This window comes from Otolemur garnettii, unplaced genomic scaffold (assembly GCF_000181295.1).
Source record: "Otolemur garnettii isolate 467f Iridium unplaced genomic scaffold, OtoGar3 scaffold00034, whole genome shotgun sequence".
Lineage (NCBI taxonomy): Eukaryota > Metazoa > Chordata > Mammalia > Primates > Galagidae > Otolemur > Otolemur garnettii.
Genome location: NW_003852429.1, coordinates 13,290,184 through 13,299,400, shown reverse-complemented (window position 1 = coordinate 13,299,400; position 9,217 = coordinate 13,290,184).

Sequence of the window (9,217 nt, the reverse complement as noted above, 5' to 3'; positions counted from 1 at the left end):
GGAAAAAAGCCCAGACATTTGGGGAGATGACACTGTGTAGTCAGGCCAAAATGTAGGCCTTTTTCTGCCAAGAAGTCTGTCTTAAGAGTCATTTCCCCTAATTAATTTCATTTCTTAAACCTTTCCCCTTTTGCCTTTCATGAACAACATGCTCTCTAAAACTTTTACCAGCAATTCCCATTTTACAAGCCTTGATAAATACTGAGATAAGAAAAAAGAAGAGCAAGAAAGATTTTATATGTGTATAAATTGCAATTTTCCTCAATGTATTTTTTTAATAAATCAATAGCTGCCTCAAAAAAAAAAAAAAGAACTTGTCAATGTTCACATTGAAATGTGTCTCATTGCTTATTTTTTTCATTGCAGAGGAATCATTTGTTTCTATCCTGCAAACTGATACTTTATTGAATGCAGCACATACCTACACATCATCCATGATTCTTCTAACATTATTCTTCTTTATTGCTAAAGACAAAGTAGGATGAGAAGATTCCTAGATTCCTATACAATCTATCTCCTACAACACTATGGAAATTTGAGCAGGTCAGTTAAAATTTCAGCACCTCAGATTCTTCATTTATAAAAAGGTAATGCTGATATTACCACATGGAATACTTGGAAAGCTCATCCACATAGTCTCCAGAGAAAAATGGATAATGTACGTTCGGTTCTAGGAACATTAATGATGATATTTAAGAGAATGAATTTAAGAGGATAAAAACAACCAAACATCAACAAACTTCTCTCCATTGGTTTCCAAAGCCTTCTATAAATTAGTCCATCTTGTGCTAAATATCAAAAATGTTTTTCTTTTGCCTTAATTTAATTAAGTAAATTATGAATAATGTAAACTAACTGCTAACAGTCTCTTAGGGCAAAACATTATCTAGTCTGTGTTTTCCATGGTTTTTCTCATTGGGTTCTCTGTGCACTATGAGCTCCTGTTCAGAGAAGAAAAAAGCCAGATCAGTTATAGGTAACAAAGGAGGATCTAGGTCTTGACTCTAGACGCTTGCAGCCCTGAATTTTGCTATTAAGTTAGCCAAATACTAATAAGAAAACACTATTATGAATTTTGCAGAAAAAAAACATATAACTCATAAGACCTTTCCTAGAACCCTTACCAGAGTTTTGGAAAATAAATGAGCATTGAAATTTGAGCTTCATTAATTTTATAATAAATCCCCTTCACTTTATGCTGAAATACACTAATATAATTTTTTGAACAGTAGGTAATACATCGGTAAGGACAATAACATAGGTACTTTACTAGAACTTGAAAACAGAAAGACAAGAAAGACAAAAATGAATGGAAAGAAAAACGACTTTCTTCTCCAGGAGGGGAAAAAATAAAACAAAAATGTTTATAGGAAAAAGATGATTTTAACTGCATGAGTTTCTTAATTAGCTGTGTGACACATATTAAAGTGTGTTTTCTACTTATTCAACTGTGTACTCTCCGACCGCTGCTTTCTGTGCCAATTATTTGTGACTCACTTTCAATAGAAAGAATGGAAATGAAATTCAGTCTTCCACATTATTTTCACTCAACCTATTTTTCAAATTTAACTAAAAGAGTTCAATGAAAATTTAATGTGAAATTGACAAAGTACATACACATTTTCCAAGAAGCACTGATTTTAAAATTTTAAAAGTAAATTGGAATAAAGAGGTAAGGTTTCTAGAAAAATCATTTATATGGATGACTTCTTCTTAATATAAAATATAATATAGCCTCCTGAAAAAGACAGATAATCAGAATACAAGACATGTCAAATCAGACCTTGTTAGATACAAGCAATTATAATAATGGAAACCTCACTAATAATGGGAAATGAAACATTAAGCAAAAAAAAATTCTTTCAATAAACTTCCTTAAAAAAATAGTACTCAAACTGGATTCACACATTGCACAATGAATCAAAATAAATTTCAGCTATGTTCACAATATCAGGTTCATAAAAAATTGCAGCTAAATTTAATATGTAATTATTTTTTAAAAATTCAGAAGTTAGATTCATTTTGAAACAATGAAGTAAATGAAAGAAAGAATAGGGGATGAAAGGGAAAAAAAGTCATATCCAAAAATATTGTATGGAATTATAACCCATACACAAAAGTAAAGAACAGATTGGGTAGGATGTATATGAGGCAATCATGAAAAAGAGTTACTATTTTTATTACAAAAATTAGGAATTTTGAGGAAGCATGGTAGATTGAACACATGGACCAATTATGCAGAGTCCCTAAACCCCACTAACGTGCTAAAAATGTCTACAAAAGACTAAAAATGGCACCAACCATAAGGACAAAAGAGACAGGATAGGCGATAGCAATACAAAATAAGTTAACAAAATTGGGCAATATGTAGAGATGACTTCGAGGAAGCTGAGAGTTGACTTAGAAAGGGCCAGTTGGTAGTGACAGGGAGAGTTGACACAGGAGGGTCAAAACTCTGCCCTGGACTGTCAAGCCTATTGGTAACTGACTGAGTCTGCATCCCACTTCATTCCTCTTAGGAGATGCGGTAGCCTCCAACTCTTACCTACCTTCAGGAGATTGACTTCTCAAGCAAGATCGAATGAGCTTCCTCACTGTTTGCCTTCAAACTAACCTTGATCGATATTGGAAAGGCTGCTACGTAATTTGGGGAAACTCTTATTCACCTGTATCAAGTTGAGTTCCATATACTAGAGAAATACAACCTTTTCATTATTTATTTTATGATTAAGTTGTACTACATGCTAAAGTCAGAATAAATGAACATTTTTTTCTGAGTAAATACCTCCTAGGAGCCAGATTTCATGCGATGAATGATGATGGCCTTATAAAATGGAAATAGAATGCATGATCTCTGCTTTTATGAGTCTGTGCTGGCCCCAAACAACTTACACCCTGAGGGAGAGCAGAAACTGAGAGACAAAGTCTAAATCTCTACTGTTTTTCATGTAGACACTTTACTCTTCTTCATATAATCATTAAGTCAAAGAAATTTCATGTGATATTTCGAATTAGAAGTAAGATTAACTTATTCAGATTAAATTCTACCTGCCTTTTTATCTGATAATATGTCAGTTCATATCCCCTATGCTCTCAGACACATCTGAGTGATGTACATTTCAGAAAAAAAGGGAAAATAGACATGATTCCTTTACAAAATGGGAAAAAAGATCCTGTCTTAAGATATGCACAAGTTAGGGAGATAATAATCAACTTTAGTAAAATCATATCAAATGATTTCCATTATACATGATTTTTAATACCCACCACTGAAAACAATTGCAACTATTTGAATGGGTAAGTGGATGTCAAAGAAAGATGTTTTATGAAAAGACCTCCTAGGAGAGAAATCAGCTGTGCCAGGACCACAGAGGAGCAGAAGGACACTTCATTCCCACATGCCAAACAAAGCACCTGCCCATGAGTGACCCTCCACATCCACCCAGATGAAAAGGCTGAGAAACAGAAAGGGAACCGTTGTTATGGAGCTCAGAGTGCGGTCACCCCATCCCTGTGCTCCGGGAGACAGCCCCCCACTCCCACCCCAGCCCTAGACTAGCTTATTTTTTCAGTTTATCTGCCAGGATGAAGGATGCCCAGAACAGCAGGAAGCAGCACCTCAATCTGGATGCTCCTTCAGGCTCAGGGATGCGGCCCCCTGAGAGCCTCTCCATGCCCTCATCACTCCGTACTGCTTCAACATTCCTCCGACCTCATTTGCTCCTTTTTTCCTTTCTTCTTCTTCTTTTTTTCCCCCCATCAACAATTGGCTAGCTTCAAAATTTGTCATAATTTTGTTTTTGGTTTGGTCTCAGGGGAGAAACATCCTCCTCCCATCCAAACTCATTTCCATAGTGTCAGAGTGATAGCAGCAACAGCCAAGACAATTTCTGGGAACTTCAACAAAATACAAAACAAATAAACAAACAAACATAAAAAGCTTGTTATACAAAGACATGTTCAAATGTTTTGAGAAGAGACAGTCAGTCCATCTCATGATCTCCAATACAGGAAGGTCAGGCACTCTGCACACGGTTAGTACTAAACTCTAAAACCACAGGTGGTGGCCAAAGTACATACAGGAGCTTAACTTTAGTGAAATAGCATTGGCTGCCTCTCCCAAGAGTGACTATCCCTTGAGAATACCTCACTCGACTTTTACCACACATACTGATACATCATGTTACAGAGAATGATTTTTATAGCTTGGTTATCTTTTAAAAAGTAGTTTTGTTTCCAATTTTGCTTTTGAGTGCTTAGCGTATTTCTTTGCCTTGTAAGATTTCATTGACCTCATCTCTTCTGTAAGCGGGTTTCTTAGAAAATATCCATTATATCAATAATACATTACTATAAATTATATATATTTACTGAAAGAAAATGAGAGAAAGTTTATTGCAACTCACACTATAATTTTCCTACGCTTGCTTACAATGTTGTATACGGCATAATCTTCATCATAACCTTATATTTTATGGAATTTTATACCTGAAAGACAATTGGACAGCTTGAGGTGTGTTACATTTTCCTACACTAATTTGGACTATGCTTTTACTTTCTTTCAAAATTCATTTTCAGACTAGATCCCCAAGTTCAATTGTGGGATCTTTCATTATACCCTAAGTTCAAAACTTGAAAACATCTGCTTATGTAGTTGGCCTTTGGGGAAAAGTATCATCCTATCACATGTGAAGGAAGTTATATAACAGAAAAGACTTAATTTAGATCTTATGACTGAACGTTAAAGAGAACTAGTGAATCAACTTTACTTTCCTTTTGAAAGCTCCCTCCTCAAAAACCCTGAGAATTTATGTGGCCAGGTTATTATACTTCATTTACTAATCAGAACTCCAGTTCCCTTGGCAACCCACATACTGTGCCCCCCACGCCAGCATTCCTGAATCTCCTTTTGTTCCCCTCCCCCATAAATGATTTATTTTCCTATCGTGACAGCCTACGGGCACATTACAGACTTTAAAACAACATATGAATCTATAACTTTCCACCCCAGACAGCAGACACCGCCATCCTTCTAGATAACCACCTCTGGCGATCACAAATAAAGCATTCCTGATTTAGGGTGCAGTCAAGAAATTGTAGGGGATGACGGGTCTTACAGCATCCCCATACTTACGTTTAGGCAAACTGCCAGGTGAGGGCGAAAGCCACGGCTGCACATTTTCATTGAAAATGTTCTGCCCAAGTCACCGGTTCTTCCCTTTGACTGCTTATGGCAGACCTTCTGAGAATAAATAGAAAATAAAAGAACTAAAATGTATAATTGCATCTACTTATTTAAAAAAAAGAAGTGAATGTGTTTACTGGGGTCCCCTGGCTTCGCCCATCTGCCCAGGCAACCATTAGCATATTCGATCTGCCTCTTCCATTGTTCTTCTTAACCCCAACTTTCTTTTAGATTTTCAGTAAAATCTTACACTAAAAATTTAGGATATATTTTCTAATTCCTGTACATTAACTTGGAAAGCATAAAACCCTTTTAATTCTCCACCGAGATGAGGCAAATATCGTCCGCTGACCTTGAAGGACTGAACTTCACTGAAAGTTCAGGTTTTCTTCTACATTCGAATTGTTTTTGACACGTTTTCTTCATAATTATCTCATTACCTGGAATATCAAATATACTCCCAGAGTAGCACATAATTCCCATTAAACAGAGATTATTTATTATTATTATTTTGCTTACAAGAATACATGAGGATTAAAGGAAAGTAAGTTATTTTCCTTTCTAAGCTTTCTTTGGAACTCTCTCTCTCATTCTCCCGCGGCGCGTAACTGTTCATTTCAGGGTTACGTTACATGGCTCATAGAACTTCCCCCCCCCTTTATATTTTCCAAGTGAAGAGTTGTGATAAACAGCTAAAATACATAGTCCCTTCCTATCTACCTTCTTCTTTCCTCTGCTAAGAGGTAATCAGGATCCCAAAGTTATTCTGAACCTGCTGATTGAGTGTTTAAGGTTTTATTTTAATCTATGGCATAGTGAAGTGTCCATGTGGGGGCATTTGTCTCCCTGTACCCATGTCTATGTTCATTTTAAATTTTAATTTGATATATGTGATGCTATCCCTTGCTATTCTTTATAAACACTGTATCTTTGAAATTAAGCATTTAAATCTACATCTGTTTACTTTAATAATAGGGGTCCCAGGTGTGGCTGTCTAACTTTTTAAAATAAAGTAATTTTTAAAACTGCCTCAAACTGAAACCTAAAATGTTAAGCCGTTCTCCTTCTCAAGATTGAGTGGCTAAGCACAAATCTGGAACCTGACTTCAAGTTCTAATCATGGGCATCTCTAATGTTACCCAATTAGTTTAAATTCTCTTGTAACCTAGATTGGTGATCTAATAATCACTCTTAGCTCTAGGTGGCTGATGGTAAATACTTAAGAAAAATGAGGCCTATCATTCATTTAAAATGTATAACACTAGTCCAGAAGAATTTTTTTTTTTTTTTCTGATCACACATAGCCTAATTTTTCACTAAAAAAGAGTATGGGAATGTTCCTAGTAATTCAGGGCTAGACTAGGAATTGGCTTTGATGTTCCACTGTTTAGTCACTGTACAATACCCATAGTTTGGTTATTACTACAATTTTTTTTGTTAACAAAATTCCTTTTATTCTCAATGGGCCTGTGGTAGTTCCTTAGTATGTTACTCTGCTGTGATCTTTCTAGGAAATTTATGAGACCGAAACAGTTTCAAAAGGGTTAAACTTTGCAATTGAAGTTCAATAACAGAATAAATAAGAACAGAATAAAACCTTACACCTAATAACCAAAAAATTCACTTTGAAATGTTCACTTTGCACAATTACTGACTTAATTTTCTTAAATTTTTCAGATTATGTTCAAAAATAATTTTTTTATAGACAAAGTTTTCTTATGATCAAACACACAAATACATGATCACACAGATACCACTACAGCTGCCTGGCATCAGAAAACCTCCTGAGTAACTGGCTAGCTAGTGTATCATTGAGTGCATGTGTGTGTGTGTGTGTGTGTGTGTGCTCATGCATATGCTTATGTAGGTCAATGTATTGTGATTTTTACTCATTGAAAACTTACAACAGCATTTTCTGTATAAAAATGAAATATATTCCTATTTCATTTTTACTCCCCAAACATGAAGGCATTTCTGATACTTTGTATATGTTCTTCACTAGGCATTGTGTTGAAGCATCCTTGAAATCTTCTAAAGTTGCACGATTTGTCGGTTATTATCTGAACGGTGTCCCCCAAATCATTTTCCATGTTGCTGTGTGTTGATCCTTCTGCAGCCCTTTCTATCAGGTGGCTTCAGCACCTGCAGGGCACCCAAGCACCAGCGAAAGGCATCGTTGACTTTGCTCTTCCTGTTGTTCCCACCACCTGCAACCCATGAGCAGGGCTAGTACCTCCTCCAAATTATATTCTGCACATCCTCATTTCTCTTCATTTCACTGCCAAAACCCTGGTCAAAACCATAGGCATTTTTTTTTCTTTTTGGCTGGACCACTAAAAATCCTCCAAACGTATCTCCTTTCTTTCATTCTTCCATTTCCTCCACCTGCCCCCAAATTTCTCTACCCTACAGGTAAATTGAGCCTTTAAAATATCAGACAGCATTAACCCCTTTGAAGAACTGGCATGGCCCAAGTGGTGTGGTTCCTACCCATCTGTGTCAAAGCACATCTACACCATCCTCCCTCTTAATGAGTGGTACTAACACCACAGCTGCTGATCCCTTGTAGGTGACAATTTGTCTCTGGGGCCATATTATTTTATTACCCCCTTGATGTAATTCTCTGAAAGCAGAATTCACATTGTTCTTGCTTTTCATGCACCTCCTAGCTCATAAGTAAAAGAAAAGTTCCATGACCATACAGTCTGAAGAATGTGTCCCTATTTTGACACGATCACATCACTCTGCTTCATACTTTATAGGATGCTATGACTCTTGACATGTCCCCATTTATGTATTTGTATATTTTTTCACATATCCATTATTATTTGTGTACCCAGCTTCACCCATTTATATAGTATATATCACACTCACTTATTATTGATATATTAAATGTCTTACTCCATTTAAACTATGAACATAGTTGTCTTGAATATTTTACTTAATACTATTCTCTCTAGACCAGAAGAGAGTGGGTATGTAATTATTTGTTGAATAAATTCATTTTTGAATTCTGGTCTTCATTTGAAATATAGCACAATGATCTCTACATTATAGAATGATCTGTAAGGATTAGATCTGTTTCAGAACTACCTACACCATAGAGGAGAAGCTACAGAAAATTAAACTATTATTTCTTAATTTTTTAGGTTCCATTCTCAAATTTAAAATGTATTTTCACTATTCTCACTGTCAATAACTCTCTTTCTCTGACACGCAGCAGACCTTTTGTAAATATTATGAAGTTTTATTAACCTTAATCATGATATCAATGATAGAAAGAATATTTAGGTATCTATGATCACATCAATCCCTTTGTCTCCTCCTCCATTATTTTGGAAAGCAAAAACCTACAGAGTGATTATCTATGATAAATCATTACTTTTTTACTTAATTTAAAATTTGTTTTTATTTCAACTTGATATGAGGGTACATCATCTTCCCTCCCCCTCACTAGTCAACACTTGTGTTTTATCATTTGTATTAGTGTGCAATTGTTTATATATTGAGTACATTGGATATCCAAAATATCCAATACACACCAGCACAAATGATATTTTGGATATCCAGTGTACTCAATATATAAACAATTGCACATCAACACAAATGATTAAAAAAATGGATTTTTTCCCCATTCTTGAGATAGTTTACTTACTCAAGAGTGTGTTTCAACTCCATCTAGGTATACAAAAAAGATTTAAAGTCTTCAGCTTTTCTTATGGCTATAGAATACTCCATGGTACACACATGTCACAGTTTGTGGATCTATTTAAGGGATGGTGGGAATTTAGCTTGCCTCCAATATTTGGAAATTATGAGTTGAGCTTCAATAAATATTCAGGTGCAAATGTCTTTGTGGTAAAATTATTTTTTGTTCTCTGGGTATATACCTAGTAATAGATTGTGAGATCAAATGGAAGGTTGACTTTTAGTTCTTTAAGAAAACGTATCCAATGTACTAAGCCCTATTATGATACTAATTTATAGCCTAAGAATATGGGGAGGGGGGAAGGGAAAGGGAGGGGATGGGGG